This window comes from Chlamydotis macqueenii, chromosome 4 (assembly GCF_036417535.1).
Source record: "Chlamydotis macqueenii isolate bChlMac1 chromosome 4, bChlMac1.mat, whole genome shotgun sequence".
NCBI classification, from domain to species: domain Eukaryota; kingdom Metazoa; phylum Chordata; class Aves; order Otidiformes; family Otididae; genus Chlamydotis; species Chlamydotis macqueenii.
In genome coordinates, this window is record NC_141559.1 from 79,711,447 (window position 1) to 79,732,591 (window position 21,145).

At 39.3% G+C, this 21,145-nt stretch overlaps 1 long non-coding RNA gene across 1 annotated transcript in view; it reads right to left on the reverse strand.

The window, feature by feature from the left end:
- LOC147601041 (uncharacterized) overlaps positions 1 to 16,376 on the reverse strand; it is a 91,089-nt gene extending 74,713 nt beyond the window's left edge. The window contains exon 1 of the long non-coding RNA XR_015258358.1: positions 16,160 to 16,376. This is a non-coding gene — a long non-coding RNA (uncharacterized LOC147601041). The remainder of the gene's footprint in view (positions 1 to 16,159) is intronic.
- Positions 16,377 to 21,145: the final 4,769 nt, after the last annotated feature.

Sequence of the window (21,145 nt, forward strand, 5' to 3'; positions counted from 1 at the left end):
CACCTCGCCTCAAGAAACACCTCGTTCTTGTGCCCTCTCTCACTTGTGCATGATTTAGCTTTCTGCAGACACACAGAAAAGACCTTGAGAAGGATGAGAAAAGCCTTGCTTATATTTTTCAAGATGAAAAAGTTTTCCAAGTGTGGTGCAAGACCCAAGAAAACAATGAGCTCAGTGGGGCTCTAGGAAGAGGTACTGAGATATTCTGAAGTTCTTTTATTGCTATCTAAGTAAAAGACAAAAGATGGTGTTTACACTTCCACTCCCAACTTTCCTTAGTGCCATTGCTTCTTCACTGTAATACCCGCAAAAGGCTGCCTATCTAGATAGAAACAGCAAACAAGGTTTACAGAATTAGTTCTGAGCTCCCATATTGTCTTGCTGAGCAAAGTCAAGCAAGTCACAATTAACTGCCTGATTATAAATTAGGTGTTGTCACACCCGCCCTGCAGGGGCAATGTCCAGAGCAACTGGCATTAGAAAAGACCATCAGGATCCTTGGAAGAAGACTATAATTTTTGTGCCAGGTGCTGGTGGGACGAGTAACAAAAGGGAGCCTGAACCGCAGTGTTTGAATCCGCATGCATCTGAGAATACAGCGAAGCAAAGTTCAGGGCAGCTCAGAGCTGGGGTTTTGTACCAGATCTCCGCTGTGTGGAACATAATAATTGCAAAATGTGTTTCTGAGTTTCATTCCTTTTTTTTTCCCCTCTCTGCCTTCTCTTTATTTCCTTCCACATCACCAGTTCACCTTCTTTTCTCCCAGTTGAGCTGGATGAACATCCGCATATTCAGACTCATGTCTAATGCTGTTTAATCTGTGGCTCATAAGATTCAACAATTATAAATTTATCAAATGAGATGTCTGTAATGATGAGGAAAGAGCTGCTGTTCTACATAGCTGGTTTTGTATATTGTTTCTGAGACTCAGTCTATTGTGTCAATGGAAGAATAAAAGAAAATAAATAGGAAAAAATCATCCTCTAAACTAAGGCAGCGAGATGAGAAATTGGCTGGTTGAAAAAGAAAAAACAGTAACAGTGTGGCATTTTGGTCATCCTGTGGAATTTTTTTGTCACAGAATTTTGGTGATATGAAAAAGTCACACAGACTTGAGAAGCTAATAGACCCATCAATGCAAAAATCTGTCTTTGGTTGTGACAGCTCTTATAAGTCACAAAATCGCTGATATGCAGATGTCTAAAACTTGGGAATGTGTTCTGGCAAAGTATTACTACACTTGTTCTGTTCTTTTAGTTTTTTATAGACATCCTCTAACAGCCATAGTTAACAGGATCCTGAGCTCAATGGAGAGGTGATCTGATCCAATACAGCTATTCTGAGGGGAAAAATCTCACTGTTTTGAATAGGGAGGGGGCTTTCCAGGAGGGAAAGAAGACATGTTATCGATAGCTGTGATCTCTGTTAGACAGCTATCCACTGACATTTCCCAGGCCCAGGGTCGAGCTTTTATATATGCTGTGCAAATCTCTGGGTTTCTTCTTTGCTTGTAAACATAGTGAAAACATTTTTTTAGAAAAAAAAAGTTCATTTCCTAACTGAGTTAGAAAAAAGTGGAACTTTTTCTTTTTTTATTCTGCTCAAAATTTTATTACAATATATAGATTTGAAATGGTAGGTTTAATTGTTTTTATCTTCTACTCTTTTGGCTTGTTTTACCACCCGGGTGGCATTAGTCAACCCCAATCTGCATTTTTCAGTGTGACAAAGGCTAAAGCAAAATAATAATTAAAAAACAAATATATCCCCAGCTGTAGTACAGTGGAAAGGCAGCCCTCCAAGGAGTCTGCCTGCACTACCAATAGCCATGTTTGTATTCTGCGGGGAAAAATCTCGCTTCCTCAAGGGGGGATCCTGCTCCATCATTTTGCTGGTCTCTTGTCTTTCTGATGTGATTCAATAACACTGCCTTGGCCTCTGTGCTTGTTTTGAAATAAAGGTGCTCCCCAAAACCATGGAAGTAACTGTCCCTGAAGCCATGTGAGTCTGTCTAGATTTACTTCTCTTGCTTCAATGAGACACAGAGCTCCTCAATTCCTGTATAAAATAGGGAAAAAAGTCAAACTTGGCAGTGAGGCATAGCAAAAATCAGTAGGTAGCCTGTAGGTGCTACCTGCGGCTATAAAAAAGGGCTTGATTTGTGTAGTGAATAAAAAACATAAGCAAATATAATCGTCAGCCATCCCTGTGGCACTTGGAACAGAGGAACGGCACATACCAAAACACCCAGTAATCTTGGGTTTAAATTCTGTATATTCAACAGCCTCTAATATGTCCTAGTTTGCTGACACAGCACAATATGCCAGAGGCATCAGTGGGTTTTAATCACACAAGGAAAGTGATGAAAGAAGAGAAAACACAGCTGGGGAGAGACATGTCCCTTTGCAAGTAAAAAGGTAGTGACAGCCATGAAAAGTAAGAACAAGAAAAAGAGAGAGAAAAGCATATCTGGTCTAGGTACAAAAGGATATGCAAGGAAAAAAAAACTAACAAAAGTCCAAGTAACTGTGGCATCCTTCCAACTCTCAACAGGAGAACAATTCAGAAAGCACCATAGTCAAGAAAAACACATGTAAGTTAAAGCAATTTTTTTTTTCAGTATGTATGAGTATGGTTCTCAATACAGGAATAACAGCATGCTGCTATTCATGCAAAAAATATACTTGACTCAGGTTTGCTTCCTAACACTTTTTTTTGTGCAAGATGAGTTTGAAAAAGTAAAATGAAATAGATTTTAAACTGCATTACAATTGTGAAGGAAGCGCATAGGCAATACAAGCTTACATCTGCAGCACTCCAAGGACTGCCACCAGCTGTGGTGCTTCAAACACAGGGATGTGAGACATCAAAATCTGCCAAAGGACAGAAGCTGTGCTACGGAATGGAAAACCAAATAGACTCCATGTATGGACTGAGATAAAAATCTGTTTTATTTCTATGTTTCTTATCTCCCCAGTGATGGAAATATATCTTCTCTGTTTTGTTTTTCATGTATAACATACTATATAATATTTCCATGTTTCCTTATGCTGTTTGTCATAAACTGAAATAAATTTTCAACTTCTGCTGCTCTGGTGGGACTACTACTGTTATCAAGAAAGACAGTGTTAAGGAAAAAGGTCCTTGCATTGAGCAACACTCTACCATGACAGGTACAAGTCAGTTATATGAGCCTGGGATTCAGAAACCTCTTCCTTCTAATCCAAAATCAAACAAAATAACATCACTCATTCAGCTGCTCGGCTTTTTTGTTTGCGTATGCACAAAAGGCAAGAAAGCAAAGACACAGAGAGAAATTGCTTGTGCAGAGCTTGGTTGTTGGAGTGGTAAATAAAGTGTGGAAATTAGACTGGTAGCACTTGCTACAAAGCTGTTATCTTTGTAGATTTCTAGCATGATAAAGACAAAACTATTATTGTTTTACAATCACATATTCCTGAAAATGTCTCTTTTTTCTTTTTTTTTCTTTTTTTTTTTTTAATTTCCATTTAAAAATATTTTACTGAATTATCTTTCAAAAGACAGGTATTAACTTTGTGTCCTGGTTTCAGCTGAGATAGAGTTCATTTTCTTCCTAGTAGCTGATAGACTGCTTTGTTTTGGATTTAGGATGAGAATAACGATGATAACACACCGATGTTTTTGTTGTTGCTAAGTAGTGCTTACACTAAGTCAAAGACTTTTCAGCTTCTCATACTGCCTTGCCAGCAAGGAGGCTGGCAAGGGGCTGCACAAGAAACTGGGAGGAGATACAGCTGGGATAGTTGACCCAAATTGGCCAGTGCAATATTCCACACCATGTGATGTCATGCTCAGCAATAAAACTGCAGGGAATTGGCTGGTGGGGGTGGCCACTTCTCAGGGGCTGGCTGGGTGTTGGTGAGCAATAGCGTTGTGCATCAATTGTGTTGTTGTTATTATTAATTTTTTCTTTCTTTTTTTTTTTCCTTTTTTTTTTTCCTATCAAACTGTCTTAATCTCAACCCATGAGTTTTACCTTTTTTTTTTTTTCTGATTCTCTATCCCATTCCTCCCTGGGGTAGGGAGTGAGTGAACAGCTGTGTGGTGTTTGGCTGCCTGCTGGGTTAAACCACACCACTTTGGTAAATAAGAAACTGAAGTGTTTTTAAGGCTAGGGCAGAGAGTCCATTATGAATGCCTATGGTGGCTTCCTGAAGAGCGTGCAGGCTGGTGAATGTCATCCTTATCTAAATGTTTGCAAATTGACAAGGGTATCTTGACATTTTGTGTAAGGACCTGGCTACTGCCTAGATAATGACTGCTGCATTATTTTCCCTTTTAATTGAAATTTAATTGAATACTGTGCTGATAAAGCACCCAACTGATTATTTGCTTCTTGCTTTTGTGCCATGGGTATGAGTGCTCAGAGATTCTCTGGCTGCTAAGCAGATCTCCTGGCCAACAGAGCCAGTGGGACATTTTCCTTAATCCTTTCTTTATCCTTTTGAATGGCCTCTCCAGGAGCCTGTGTACCATTTATAATCTGGTTTTTTGGGTGTTGGTTTTTTTTTTCTTGTTTTTCAAATACTGTACGTAGGCAAAGAGTGTAGCTATGGCCATATTATCAAGGAGGCAATGAGAACTTAAGGATTTGTTCTCCATTTTCTGCATTATCTAAATCAGTCATTTGAGGCCAGGAACAGAAAGGATCTCATCTGCAGTGAAGGACTTGTAGGCATCTGGCCCATAAATGAAGCCACAGTCTTTAGTGATCTGGCAAAGATCCCCTACCTGAAACACAGCTAGAGAGACAGGCCTCTCAAAAGTGTTTTTCAGGCATTCAAACAATGGCATATGCATGATTTACAGGTCATGCATATTCACCATGACCAAATAAGATACAGAGAAAGACAACAAAATGGCATGAGGTATATTATGGTTGCTTTCCAAGATGAGAAATTAAATAAACTAGGATGCCTCAGCCTGAAAAAAAGAGACTTGAAGGAGAAGTTCATGGAACTATGAACAAAACAAAAGACAGTGAATAGGGAAATATCTATTAATTTACAGAGACAAGGAGTGTCCAAAGCCATTAACAATCAGCAACTTTTAAATAAATTAATACTTAAAATGTAGAAATAATTGCCACAGAATGGTACAGAGGCCAAAAATATTAGATGGATTTTTAAGAGAGAATAGCAAAATACCAGGAATTAAGGTCCTTCGGGGTCTATTAAGCATGAATATTTGTTTTCAACATCTGTCTCAGAAAACCTCTAGTCTACACACTGCCAAAGTCTGGGAGTTCTTACTGAGGGGCTATAGCGTGAATAATATCCATTGATATAACTCCTTCCTAAATATTTTTCAGAATGGGTGTAGGCTTGCAACATGAGACACACAGACGTAAATGTGACATACATGTCTGCACTTCCGTTATATCCAGTGCCATTGCAGTCAATACAACCACAGAAATGTGTAGGAAGATTCAGCTCCCACATCATAGACACTTTCACTGTATGAGGTAAACTCTGGAGGTTGCAGCTCACTCATCTAAACTGTCATAGTTCAGCCCCAACGGGGACCAGACTACGCAGTCTCTCTCTCACTCCCCCCCACTCTCTGAGAGAATAGGAGGAGATTTGACAAACAAAAGAAAACCAGGAAAAAAAAAAACCAAACACGCGGGTTGAGATTGAACAAAAAGTAAATTTAACAGTAATGACAGAAGAAAACAATAGAGTGATGGAACACAAATACAGTATAATAGCTCACAACAGATCTCCACATCCAGTCTCTTCCAAGTAGCAGGGCCTCCCTTCAGCACCCTCCTCACTTATATACTGAGCATGATGTCAGATGGGATGGAATAGCCCTTTGGCTAATTTGGGTAAATTAACCCCAGCTGTTAGCTAATTAGTTAACTATCCCAGCCATAGGGGCTACCAGCTTCAGTTCTCCACCCAGCTCAGGTAAATATTAACTCTATCCTGGCCAGAACCAGGACATAAACACAGGTTAGTGCTGCTTTAGATGTCCTATGAGTATTGGCTGCCTTCTAGTTGATCCTTTAGGAGGGCATGGGTGTCCAATAGATCCTGTGTCATGTCCACCAATGCCATGCAGATTGTCTAGGACCTATGAATTGAATCTCTTTTTGTAGACATTTAACTGCAAGTGTCTCAGCCTTGAATTAACCTTACTGGCCTTTTTGGGAAACAAGGTAGTGGAATGAATGAACTTTTGGTTTTATTCACTATAACCATTACTATGTTTTCCTCTGTCTCTGCTTCACAGGTATAAAGTGGACAATAATGTAATTTTCCTAGGTTTTGTGTATTATGCTATTTGGGCACAAATCTGCAGTATAAACAGTAAAGTCCTGATCCATACAAGTATTTAAATCTTTCCAATGGCAAGAGTTAATCACCTAAATGCCCTAGTAGATGTCACCACACTTGTGGCTATCAGGAATATACCCCATATCATATGCTTATCTAGCAGTTTAGGTGTTGAATCCTCTTCTTTGCCAGGACCCTTAGCATCAAAAGCTGATAATCCATCTCCTTACAAACAACTACATATGGGAGCACAAGGCAATTCTGGCAGAGATGTTTCTTAAGATCTCAGTACGGTGCTAGTTTCTATAATATTCCTGTTTATTATGAGAGCAAACACAAGTTTGCTGTTTTAAAGACAGCTCCTAGTTATAACACATTTGGATCGAACCCAACAAATGAGGCTTTTTTTGTTGTTGTTGTTGCCTGTTGCTTCTGTCACATTCATTTTGTAAACTTGCCCTAAAACCAGAATAACTTGCCACAGGAGAATCATTTAGCACATGGGGATCTCACAAGAACATTTTGCTGCCGTCATCCATCCTATGAGTATCCACATAGCCACATTTCCCGGTACACTACTTAAGCGTCTAGGAAACTAGTGAACACCAGCTGCAGCATAAATCCTCTGGAGGCCCGAGCATTCATCAAAATCAGAGAAAGTCTTTAATTTATCTCTAAATCAAGCTATAACTTATTATCTAATGAGTAATAAAAAAATATAGTTCTGAGTCACATAGTTGAATGAAGTAGCATCCCACCTCCTGAGTAGCATAAAGTAGAGGTAGAAATCAAAGCCTTTTACCTCAGAATATAACACAAAACAATATATAAATCCAGATTTCTCATCCTTACTTTGTTGCTAGGTATTTTCTACGCTTCTAATTATGTTGCTCTCCCTTCCTAGTAAAGCATACTTTATTTAACCACAGTATGAGTATGTATCTCTTCAATTTCTTTCCTTCATGATAAAGCAAATCTTAAAATTTTCAATAAAATAAACGCTCAAGGAGGGCAACAACATTAGAAAAGGATGCAGCTAATAGGCCAGACCCTAATTTGTTTGTCTCTGTAGTGTTATTGACTGTAGCTAGCCCTTCCCTGATTGATACCAGCTGATAATTTTGCTCCTTCCATTTAGATATTAAAGGAGGTAATGGAAAAACTGAACTCAAAGCCTGATCAGACAGTGGAACAATTTGCTTAATGAGGTAATTATGGCCTTACTATGACCTTCCTGGAAAGCTGATCTGTGTTTACAATTAAATGAATGCACAGACCTGTCCTGATCGGTGCAATGAACTGAACTAAATGAGTTCCAACTCTGTGGTGTTTGAATGCTGACCCTTGGGCTATATGTGAATATGTGTGTGTGTGTGCGCGTGTGCACACGTGTGCTCTCCACCAGTGCTGTCTCATTAGATGCCTTGTTTCTACAGCCAATAGAAGCACTGCAGTAATCTCCATCCCCATACTGCCTACATTTCATTACAACCCCTGCTGCATGCAGCAGGGAATAATTGGACTTAGTAGTTGCCATGAAACCAATTTTTGCTTCTTTTCAACTAGACCCAGGTTACCATGTGGCTTCTTGCCATCAGCAGCTCACTTGGATGCCTTGGCTCATTCAGGAGTGGTACAGTATTCTCCTCCGTGGAAGTACCACCACATGCAGCATATAGCTGAGGCACTCCAAAGCAGACCTCAGGAGTTTCTAGGTTTGTAGCTAGCCTCTGTTTACTATTTGTGGTACGTGTTAGATGTGTTGACTTCTGTACCTTTATACCTCTTAATTATTTCACCCAGTACTTGTATGAGAAAGGATGCTAACTTTAAGATTATTTTCCTTTCTCTTGCCTAGTGAATGCAACCCATGCTGCCAATGAGAAGGGTGAAAGGATACTAAGAAATGGAGAGGACATTTGGGTATGTGCACTGTGGACAAACAATTTTAAAAAAGAAATCTTACATGTTATTGGTTGCCCTCCCTAGTGACTAGCACTCTCTCCTGATCTAAATTCTTTGGAACTGGTTCATTAGAAAGGCTCTGAGAAGTTGATTCCAATGGGATCTTATTAATACAGAGCAGTTTTACTTTTAATATCAGAAACAACCATAGAGTTAGATGCATTCAATAGTTATATTTGTGATACAGTAGTTTTCTATCATCTCATTAGTCCAGAATGACTGTTTTTTAATTTATTTTTATTTAACAGTTTGTAGATACACTTCTTTTTTAAGAGTTTGCATGCAGTCATGTGAGCTAGACAATGTGTCACAGATGCTATATGGACCACAGTTTGGAAACTCTTTATTTATAGAGAAGTAAGAACCCAAATATACCTGAACAACAGGATTCAACTGATGAAGAGGCTGAGATCATTAAAGCAGAAGGAGGAAAACACTAATTTTCAAAAATGACAGCAGGCTTAAACAACTGTCTCTTGTTCAGTGTGGTTTGATTACTATGTTTAGCATTTCTTATGGCTTTATAACTATGAACTGTTGACTGCAAATATATGCCAGTTAGGGAAGCTCCAGTACACTTAGGTGTAAGTCCATTTAGGCATAATTCCTCATAGACCTGACCTTTTGTTAAAAAAAAAAAAAAAAAAAAAAAAGGGTTCATGCCTGTAACAGAAAGATACTACAGCCAAAAGAAACATGTTATTTTCTAATAAATGGTGATGGCATTTCTATGGTGATATTTGTATATATGTACATATACAGATATATACACTCTTCAAAATACCTTACATATAATTAAATCAGGAGAAAAAAAAAAAAGAGTTTTTAAAATATTTTTCTAAAACATTTTAATCCTGTCTATATGTGTTAAAATGTGCAGGTTTTTTTCGATTTTCATTATTTTTTTCTTCTGTCCTCATCAGGATAGCATCATGTGTATATCCAGAAGACAACCAAAATACCTACTGGCAGTGCTCATGTCATTGACTGTGTGACCTCAAAGGAAAATAAATCCTTACTAAAGGACAGTGCTCTTCCAGGGCTGCTTCAGTGAACTGATTTAGGCCACTCAAGATTCTTGATAATCTTGACTAGTTTAACTATCAAGTTCGAATAGATCTACAGTAACTCCTTTGGATTCTGTAACCAGCACAGAGCCAGGCCTTGGAAGTTTTTCCATAACACATGGTCCAATCAGGTTTGCCTGTGACACCTAAGAAGACAGCTGAAGTTGGAGGAGTGCATGAAGTATGTCCTTCCACAGATGGTCCCATATCACTGTAGAGTAGCCAGCCTCCAGCTCAGGCTGTAGTCCTTTCTCCATCCCATGGTTTAGGATTTCAAGTGTGATTCAGGGCTTCAGCTTCTCTTTTTCCCCTCTATTCTGCACACAGAGCCTGAAATACTGGGTGCGAGGTATACCCAGTTCTCAGCTCAGGGTCTCAGCAGGTGCCCCATCCCTGGAAACGTTCAAGGTCAGGTTGGACGGGGCTCGGAGCAACCTGATCTGGTTGGAGATGTCCCTGCTCCTTGCAGGGGGGTTGGACTGGATGGCCTTTAAAGGTCCCTTCCAACCCAAACCATTCTGTGATTCTATGGTTCCATGACTTTACTCCTTTTAACGGACAACTGAAATTTTCTTGGGATGAATCTCTCAGCCCCTTTTTTTTTTTCCATGCTGAGAGAGCTGCTGGACTGAAGCAGAAGGTTCAGGGTGGCAGGTAAAAACGGGGTGACACTGCAGACTGCCACAGGCATGTTCGTGTCATGAACTTGCGAGTGCAGCAGACAACAGCAAACCTGACTGGCACCAGCTAGTTGGGCACACGTCTAAAAAGGAGCAGAACTGCAGCTGGGACTATTCTTTTATTTCACATGATAGTCAGAGAAATTCCAAGCAGGAAGAATTTAGGATTTTTGCTCCTAGTTGAATTCCCAAAACACTCATCCATGGAGCCTGACCTCTTCCCCCATCTCTATTGCTGTTGCTATTTCTATAAGATATGCCTTCCCCAAAAATCTTCTGATTAAACAAACAAATAAAAAAAAATCTGAAAAGCTTAGCTGTTCTGATTTAGGCAGCTGCTCTCAGAGGAAGCCAATGTGCTCTGGAGTTCTCCACGCTAACCCAGGCAGCTGCCTGAAATGCCCAGGTTAGGAGTCAGGTTCCCCCAAGAGTTCTGCACAAGCACTGATGAGAAACAGCAGGTCTACGGGTGACTCAGCACAGACATGGGCTGAAATTATTCTTTGTAAGTACTTTCTTCACTCTCCAAGGAGGCTGGGCTGGCTTAGCTTTTAACTTTGTTCCTTCTGCTAAATACTTGCAGTTCTCAGGGATTAATCCAGCTTTGTATGTGTAGATCTACGGTCTCAGGAGGGGTGAGAGCTCAAACACATCCTTCTGCTTGGCATTTCCTGCTGTGTAGGTGGCTTCTTACTCAGCAACAGAGGCACAGCATCACCCTTGAGAGGTGCTGAGCATGGATTGTGCAGGGAGCCTCGGTACCTCACTGACATACACACCATTCACGTAGGGAGTTGTCTGTGGAGCTCTAGTGCCTGTTTCAGGGATCTGAATTAAATGTTCTGAATCTGTCTGCAAACCTCTTAGAAAGCTTGGGGGGCCGGGGGAAAACACAAATGCACTGCACCTTGCATGTTGCGAGCATGAGATTTGGTGCAAGCACGACCTGAAAAAGAAAAATCAAAGGCTGTGAAAATTACTCCATTATTATAATAAAGTAGTTGCTGTTGATGAAAGTTATGTTGCTCTGTTACTATGACAACTGCATTTAAACCTTCCTATTACCAGTTGGATCATGTAAAAAAAAACCCTGAACTTATAGAAAGGAGTTCACCATTAATTTTCTCTTTTTTTAATCTCTGGATATTATGCAAAGTGTCATAAATATTTATAAGTATTTAACTTAATCAGCAATGCCTATGAAACTAATTATTCTATTAGCAGGAGCATTCAGGTATGGGGCCTGAATGGGAAGATTCATTCTGTGAACAAAGGTGGGACAAAAAGAGTACGGAGGAGGGAGAAATACTTCTTTACTGTTTCCACAGTGATAAGTGATGTTTAGTTTAATAACTTAAAATTGAGAAGTCTTTCCTTTTACAAGTAAAGCAATTTCCCTACTGTTATTTTCCTTTTGTTGTACTGTGCAGGCATCGTCTCTGATTGCCTTGAAATGTTGGTGGGTTGGCTGTTAGAAAAAATAAATGCCATTGGAAAAGGAGAGTATTTGCAATCTGGTATTAAAAAAAAAAAAAACCAAAAAAAACCTATGAATATGTTCTATTATATTTTAGCAAGTTTAAAATTAAAACAGGGCATCAAAAATTCAGCATAAACTAAATGAATGAGATTTCATACCTTTGCGGAGGCCCAAAGCTTAGGCAGATATTAAGTGACATAATGATTGTGTGTCATCCATGTGCCTGGATATGTGTTTAAGACATCTTAATGTGTAAAATTTACACCATAAGACCAATTCATTACGTAGTTCCACACAACCATGGCAACTACAGCCTAATCAGAACAATCCATGGACAGATTCCCAATAAACTTTGGGAGCAAAAATTGACAGTTTCACCATGTCAGATTTTCTGAAGGATGTGGGTCAAAAGCAGTGTTCATTACTTCTGTTATGTATTTTGAGATTTCTTGTTACTTTTTTTTCATTAAATATGTAGATTGAATGCTAAACTTTCATATCTGTCAAGCCTCATCTGAGACTTCCAGATATCTCTTCTAGTCACTTGATAAATACTTGACTTATTTGATAAAAGCGCTAGTCATTTGATAAGTACCCTCTGGTATTCCAGCCTCAGGAGCTCGCTGTTTCTATCCTTGCTCCTTTGCACAGGATTTGATTTTATCCATATATAAAGCACTTCCTCACCCACTCATGAAGAATAACTCACTTGTTCACAGAATGCTATAGAATTTCTGCATCCTGGATCACATTTGGGCAACAATGCAGCTTTTCCTTACGTTTCCCCTTCCAGGTCACTCCAATACAGTTGCCATATTATTTATTGTTCCCATCCTTAAAGGTTTCTGTGATCAACCCTCTCTCCAAAGCCCAGCAGGAGCAGATAGCATAGGCAGCCCTGTACCTGAAGTGCAGTAGTTTTGGGAAAGTTCCTGGAGTCCCTGCAGCTCTGGAGTGTATTAAGGCCCCTGTATCAATAAAATATAATGCTGTTCAGAAGTCATTACTTCTCTGTTTATGAATTCCAGTGAATTAATCTGCTATATAAAGTACAAAAAAAATATAGCTTTCGAAAGCCAAGCCAATCATGTTAAGAGGATGAATTTCAAATGAAAAATCATTTCCACATCAAAGATTTCTCTTAATACAAAGCCCTATTTAAAAAGGATCTAAGGGTAGCTAGTTGTTTATAGTTCATTGTACTGCAAAGACTTTACATGCAGCCTATCAAGTAGAAGCTCTGGCTGCAAGTATGTATATATAATTGATACTGTGCTTGAAGAGGTACAAAAATGATGAGAGAGTGTAATACATGTCATCTGCACTCTCAAGTGTATTGTCCATGTTTAGTAGATATCATATATTTTTCAGTTGACTCCCATAGTGAAATGCAGCTGTTGGTTTGTGTCAAATCAATAAAGGCTTAATTACAGTAAATGTAAAAGAATTATGAATAAATGTAGTACAAAGTAAGTGTTTGATAAATGTGCCTAAGCTCTAGAAATGAACAAGAAATAGTCCGGGGGGATGGGATGGGGGTTGGGGGCAAACTGAAAATAGAAATTCCTCCTGAAACATCCCAAGAAACCTTCTTTTCAAATTCTTTCTTATGATGAAAGACCTTTGCATATTTGCTATTTCTCTGTAATGATCATTTCACATTCATACAAATAGAAAGGACTAAATCCTCATCTGGTTTAAATCAATGCTAATCCATTGACTTTGATGGAATTCTATCAGGTTCTGCTGTGAAATAGCCCAGAATAAGCCCAGAGCATAGGAAATCCTGTACAGTTCATGATGATGTTTTGCAATGAAATTTTCTAGTACTAGAGAGGTGTGGGGTTCTTTAAATTACTTTGGGGTTTTTTGCCTTGTCAACATTTAACAGCCCCAAAATTTTCAAAATGAAACATTACGGAGAATGTATCTTCTTTGGCCTTCGTCTTGAAATTGGATCTGAATGAGGTACTCTGTCCTCAGGTCTGTCTTAGTAAAATAAGCAGCACCGAAACACAGGCTAGAGCGTCAGGCTCATGAGCATGCAGTCTTCTTTAACTGTTGCCATGTTCCTGGGAAGAACTTTCCTCTGGACCAAACAATGCTTTTCCTTGTACGTGGTTCAAAGGATAGCATCATGGAAGGACTGCTCTGAACAGAAGGAATGGGAATGGCCACATTCTCTTGGTGGCTGACAGTTTAGCCATTGCCCTCAGGTGCTGGCTTGTTTTATTTAATAGGGCATCCTATTCGTAAAGGCCCTCATTGACTGAGTGAATTTCAATGTGATTGTCAAGCTTATAAAATCTCACTTATACAAATCATAGAATTGTAGAATGGCTTGGGTTGAAAGAGACCTTAAAGATAACCTAGTTCCAACCCCCATTGCCATGGGCAGGGACACATTCCACTGGAAGGGGGAAGATGTGCCTTATACACAGCTTATAATTGTAATGTTTTAAAAGAATGAGAAAATAATTATTTTTAAAAAGCCAGTGTTAGCTTGGTCATCACTTCTCTTGAGGAAAAAGATGTATCTGCTGTTGTTACTATAGAACTGAATTAACTTGCAGAGAATGAGATCCCTGTCCGCTTCCAGCTGCTTTCCTGTATGTGTTTGATAGCATGCTGTATGTAGCCATGACACTCTGTCCATACTTTCCAGGATAGAACTGACACCCAAAGTGCTTTACATATCTGATATTCACATATTCCTGCTAAATTCTTCAGTTGGCACCTGATATTATGCTGAGGCTGCCTAAAAGTTTGTCACCCCTCATAGAAGCCAGACCAAAATCACAGGATGGCTGAGGTTGGAAGGGACTTTTGGGCATTGTCTAGTCTAAAAATCCCCACCCAAACCAGGGACAGCTAGACCCTACTGCTCAGGGCTGTGCCCAGTTGCATTTTGAGTATCTGCAAGGATGGAGAGTCCACAACTACTCTGGGCAACCTGCTGCATTATTTGATGACCCTCACATTAAAAAAAAAAAGATTCTTCTTATGTTAAAATGGAATTTCTTGCATTTCAAATTGTGCATATTGCCTATTTTCCTGGCTCTAGGCACCACTGAGAAGAGTCTGACTCTGTCTTGTTTATTCTTCCCTCATCAGGTACTGTTAATATCCCTCTGAGCTCTCTCTTCTTTAGGCTGAACAGTCCCAGCTCTCTCAGTCCCTCCTCATATGAGAGATGCTACAAGTATTTACTCATCTTTGCAGCTCCTCAAGACATGCAGTGTCACTTACCACATGGCACTTTCATGAGCACAGTATGTAACAGAAGAGACAGGGGTGTTCACAGGTGACAACATCCACCAGCTTTGCAAGTAAGCATTCCATTAAGGCTTGGGCTACGTTGAGGTCCTCCAGATCCCAAGGAAAGGAGAATGTTAGCCAACCCAGTGAAAATGCTCCCAAAGCCAAGTGGTGTGGAGTGGCAATAAATTTGGCCCAATCTCTTTCCTAAGGATCTTCCTGTAGAGCAATAAAAAGGCAGCTTTTGTCACCAACTCTTCTTCAGTCATATTCCTTATTATGCCATGGGCTTTTTATAATACCAATATGTACACTTGGGAGAATCTTAGTTATAATTTCTAAAGGAAGAGAAGCCAAAATCTAGCATGACATCCTTTGGATAAAGCAATATGGTCTTTAGCTTTAGGCTTTTATCTGTGTATGTGTGTAAAGGATGACTCTGCATAGCTACAGTAGGTACCCAAGTGCTCTTTATTGTCAAGGGAAGGTACAGAAGGTAACATGGTCTGCCAAAGCCAGTCACATTGGATTACGGCTGCAGTTTACAACTCTAGATCCTGTGAAGTTTGCAAATATGAGGAAGTACACCGTAGGGTACAGAACACCTCTAAATGGCAGTATTGTGTTGGGTTTCGGTTCTCCACTGCACGGTGAACGTTTCCCCAGGCTCTGCAACAGGAAAGCCAACAAAACCAAGCAGTCATTGAAAGGACAGGTCCTGGACAGGAGCACTTCCAGAGAAAGTAGCTGTGGCTGTACAGTTGGTTGCCATTGTTTCTCCCATATGCCTAATAATGCTGTTAGTCATTAACAAGAAATTATATGCTAAATGTCTATGTGTGTTTGTATATAATGGAGTCTGTCTGTTATTTTGTTATTTTTTTTAAAAAATGAAAGCAATTACAGATATTCTATGGAGAAGGGACTACAAGAATAATGAACACAGAAATATTCAATTACAACTCACTTATGCTAATGGTGTTCTTTTTTATATCAGCAGCATGAAATAAAAGACTGAAAAGACAATCACATTACTGGATTTCAGGTGCGAAGCAATGCATAAGAAAATAGCAAAATCACGTGGTTGATCTTAAGCAGAGATACAGTTCTAGGTTGATTCAGCCGTTTCCTCTTATTATTACCTTTGATATGGAAGACATTTCTCCTCACTGAAGTTCAGGTAGATCGTTATACCACAAAGGGCACACATGGATGCCAAAAGCATGGATACATTTAAGAGCACGGGTAATCTCTGATTTGGCCAAAGAAGGGAAAAGCAAAAGAAAATCTTTCATACTGTATTTCTTAAGGTCAGTTTCTTGCATATTCTTAACATTTACTTTTGACAACTGCTTTTCCTTTAAACAACCACATCTAAATTCTTACCTGTGATCCTTTCACACAAGCACTTTGATCCTCTTTGCCCTCTCTGGAAAACAGACCATCTTCCCTCTCCGGTTTCTTGGCAACATGAGGCAGCAGCGTTAAGGACCAGGTCCTGCACTTTTTCTCCCCGTGTAGTCACATAGTTTTCAAATAAAAGGCAACACTCAAGTAAAGAAGAAAAGCTTGAGGAACAAAGACACAGATTATGAGGTTTAAAGCTGACAGATAAACAACAGGAGGAATTGTACAGCCCTGTATTACAAAGCTTCAGGAACTTGCAAGTTTGAGGAGGTGGCACCACCCCCATGATTCTCTTATCAGCTCTTCTTTTAAGTGAGAGCTGGAAATCTCCTGAGTACATTGTTTTCTTTTGCATGTGTCCGATTTCTTTTCACATGTTTAGCTTATCAACTGGTCTTTTTCTGGCAAGCAGCTAACAAATAAATAGATGACTCATAAACAGTCAGGAGAAAGGATAAGTCGTAGCTGGTGGCCTGAATGTAGGACAACAGGGTTTTCTCCCCGCCTCTGTCAGAAATCTGTTGTGCATCTTTGAACAAGGACCTTAACTTCTCTTTTTCACTTAATACTGCTTTACAAATGGTGCTTAGTCCAGGAAGTGACTTAGGGGTCACATACACACACAAAAAAAATTTGGATGCCTGAAATGTGCATTTGCACCTTTTAGGTACCTGACATGGATTCCAAATCCCTGAAGGATTGTCTCAGTATGCACTCTCTGAAGAGGGAGACATATAAAACCTGCCAATACAAACGTTAAACACAGATCTCCTTGTGAAAACATGCTTTCTTCTACCTCTTAGGCACTGTTCAGGATTTAAGGGAGATGCCTTGCTCATGCAAGGCCAGGGATCCCCTCCAAGGACAGGCAAACACGACCTGTTTGGTAGCCTTCAGCAGAGCTGTGAAATTGGAGGTGGGGTCACTAGCTAGCTTTGACTGAACCAAAGAGAGTATATTGTGTAGAAAGGAAGAACCCTGAAAAGAAGTCACCAAAGCCTCTCCATCCAACTAGGCAAAGAATCTGCACGTGAGTCTACAAAGTTATGTTAATTTTTTTTTCTTTCTGTATCTGTCCCTTCTCCTGAAAACTGTTTTGTAGACAGTGCAGCTTCACTAGTGTTCTGGTTTTGTTAGTGAAGGGGGGCCTAAGGTGGTAGCTTCTGTAGGAAACTGCTAGAAGTTGCTCCCCTTTGTTCAGTAGACTCGGCTGGGCCTAGGGCGGACCCGCTGCTGGCCAAGGCCGAGCCAATTGGTAGCAGAATGTCCCGTGATAATGCCTCTGTGATAACGTATTTAAGAAGGGGAAAACAGAAAAAAAAAGAGAAGAGGAGATGTGAAGCAGCTGAGCGGGGGACAGAGAGGGGGAGGCGCGAGCCTCGTGAGCCTTGCAGGCCTCACCCTCTGGCCTCCTGCCGGGCAGCCGACTGGGCCCAACTCGGCCCAGCCTGGCTGCAAGAAAACATGGATTACATTTCCAGCCCAGCCCCAGAACACTGACTGATCACTGTTTTCTTAAAGCAGTTATTTCATCTCAGAAAAACAAAAAAAAAGTCCTTTGAATTGAATAATTTGAACTACCATGGATATCTCTACCCTTTAATTAGGCTGCTTTTGTGTAACAACTTATAAAAGTATCTCTTTATTCCTTCTAATAAAAACAGAGGTGATGAGAGACACATCTGCTTTACTTACATCTTTGAACGATGGATGTTGGGTACAGGTCTCGCCTAGGAGAACAAACTTCCAACTGAGCGTTGTACTATCTAAAAGCATTACTTCAGGGCATCAATTTTTAACTAAAGGCATTACTTCAGAATAATAATTATAACCACATATTTAAACATATTCAGCACTGGAACACAATGTTTGATATTTTTATACATCTGGGTATACATATAGCTCTTTTTAAAGATAGAAATAGTTCTTTCATCTGGTTTTTACTTCAACATCTTTCATTTTGAAATAATACTGTGAAAAATTCCCATAATATCAGAAAGATATTTGAAAAAAAAAAACAAAAAAAACCAATTATGAAAGGGCTGTGAAATTCTGCTGTTCAGTCAACAGTAGAAGTTTATGAAGTTCAGAAGTGTTTTTAACCTTGCAGCAGAATGCAAAGTCCTTCATCTCCAATATTGTTTATATTACAGACAAACATTTTTCTTTAAGCACAGGAAAAGTACATTGATAAGCAGCCTCTACAGCAGAAAATACTACAAGCTACTTATGCAAGAGAAGAAAATAAGGAGCAAGAAAGGTAATATGCCCATATTAAGCTCAGACGTGGAAAAATGAAGGGATATGTCTGAGGTCTCAGGGGAATCCCCTCTGAGTCTATTGAGAGAAGCTACACATTTCATATCATATCATCCTAACAGAGATTTAAAGTAGATCAGAAGTGCCCATTTCTCCTAAATACCTATAAAGAGTCAAGGTGATTCATCTGTTGACATTCACATTAGAGCAAGATAAAACTAGGTGAAATGATTCTTAATCCTGAAGCCAGCTTGATGGCCTGTGTCTCAAGGTGCCTCTTCTCAAAGGCCACTGCTTCTCCTGCTGCATTTCAAGAGCCTTAGCCAGAAAAGAGGGGTTTTCCTGTATCAGAACTGTGTCAAAAGACCAGAATACCAAATTCTGAATTCATTCTGAAAATGCAGAAGAAAAATCTCAAGTTACATCATTCTAGACTTTTTTTTTTTTTTCAAAATTATTTAAGGACCATTAAGCATTCTGATAGACACCAACATCAAAGTGAACTGTCAAGCCACAGCAGCAGATGCTCATATCATTTAACTTACCTAAGATGTCTTAACTGAAAACCTAGACTTTCTATGTCATCATTGAGGCAAGGTACACCTAAATTAAGCATTAATAATTCTTCACTGCCCACAGAAGTGCTGTAGATTCCTAATTTCTAATTTAGATTTAGCAGTTAGATGACTGAAAGTGCAGTGGGTCAATACCTCATGTCATTTCTACTGGGAAAAAAGAAGCAGAATTCTGAATAAGGCAACTGTTTCCTCTCCTTTTACTAAATCTTGGGCGTTGCTGACATAAGAACAGAGTAAGTTCAATTCTAAAATTTCAAGATGGAAGAAAGGAAAAAATCTTTGATTAGGAAAAAGAAAAGTACCAAAGAACTACCAAATTAGTACATTATCAATTTTAATTCCTCTATAGAAGCTAAACATTTCTAAGAGCATGATGTTGTTCTTTGTCTTTTGCCAAGTGAAAGGGTGTAACGGCAGTCAAAGGAGTTACTCTATTCAGCACTCCCCCTTACTAAGTGTTCCAGTTTTCATGTGAGTGTATGGCATTTGTGTCATACTGAAACAAATGAAGAATGAATACATAGTATCGAGAGGCAGTTCCATAATAAAAGGACAGTGGAGATAGTAGAGAGAGTATTCAAGAAAATAAACCAAGTAAACACACAAAAATGAAACAAAAGCAGAAATGAAAAAACAACCACACCTTACACGACTGCTCAGCTAGTGATTAGTGAGCAAGTCTTAGTGCATTTATGTTGCTGATATTCATTATGTTTTCTTATAAGATATCCCACAGCTCTCTAAGTTTACAAAGATCTGAAATACATGAACCAAATTCATGGTATGATACTAAGATACTTTGCATGGCTACGGCTTCTAAAACCTCACACTATAAAAGATTTCATCCATGCAGCTATTCAGGTCCCTGTTCATGAATCCTACCCATGATATACTTTAAAAATTGACACAGAATGTAGCACGCATTGAAACACTGATCAGGTTCCAGTACCCAACAGGGATTCACTATTAATTCCCACGGTTAAAAAACAGGTCCTAAGCCTACAAAAATTCCTATGCTGCTTCCCAAATAGCATTTAAAAGCTATTTCCCTCTATACTTGTATCAACTCAAATAGGTGCTCCATTTAAAATAATGCAAAAATGAACTGACATAGGAAAAAGCTGTACTTATTCTGCAAGACTGATACAAACACACCGCATCCTGACAAAATTTCAAAGGAAAAAGAAATCTTTAGTATCTTCATATATTTGACGCTTGGAGTAATGTAAAATTTAAACTTTTTTTAAAATTGCTTGTTATAGAAACTAAAGTGTTCAGTTTAATAACATTTGCCCCAGGAGGTCTCTGTTTTCCCTTAATAAAGGATAGGCAGAAGTTTACAAAATAAAAACTCTTGATTGGATGAGGATCTGTATTTACCATGTAGGTGCAGATCTTCTGGGGAAAGAGAAAAAGGGTGCGAAAGAGCATTAGCGTTTGGTTGTGAGCAGTCACATGGGCATCCAACCTTCTCCTTTAGATCAGGCCTTTGATAATTTTGGTATCATGTGAAGTGTTTAGAAAAACTGATTTCTTGTAACCTCTTGTGATTTAACTCAATAGGCAGCTAAATGCCTCACAGCCCTTGCTCACTCCCCACCGTAGAATGGGATAGAGAATCGGTAGAGTAAAAGTGAGAAAACATGGGCTAAGATAAAGACAGTTTAATAAGTAAAAGAAAGAAACAAACAAAACATGCTGAGCATGACATCATATGGTACAGAATATCCCTTTGGTCAGTTGGGGTCGGCTGTCCCAACTTCTTGTGCATCCCCAGCCTACTCACTGGTGGGGCAGCGTGAAGAGCAGAAAAGGCCTTGATATTGTGAAAGCACTTCTCAGCAATAAGTAGAACATCCCTACATTATCCACACTGTTTTGGCCACAAATCCAAACCATAGCACCATACATGCTACTATGAAGAACATTAACTCTGTCCCAGCCAAAACCAGTACCCCTGTGCACAGAGCTCCTGTGGACTGCATTCTTCAGAGAAGTGGCTTTACTTTAACAGCAAGTAGCCAACTGATTATGTGTTCTTCCCAAGCAACATGATATTCCCTTTTATAAGGACTACGAAGATAATACTTTCCATTATCTCTATGAAAAATAAGATATAAAAATGGCA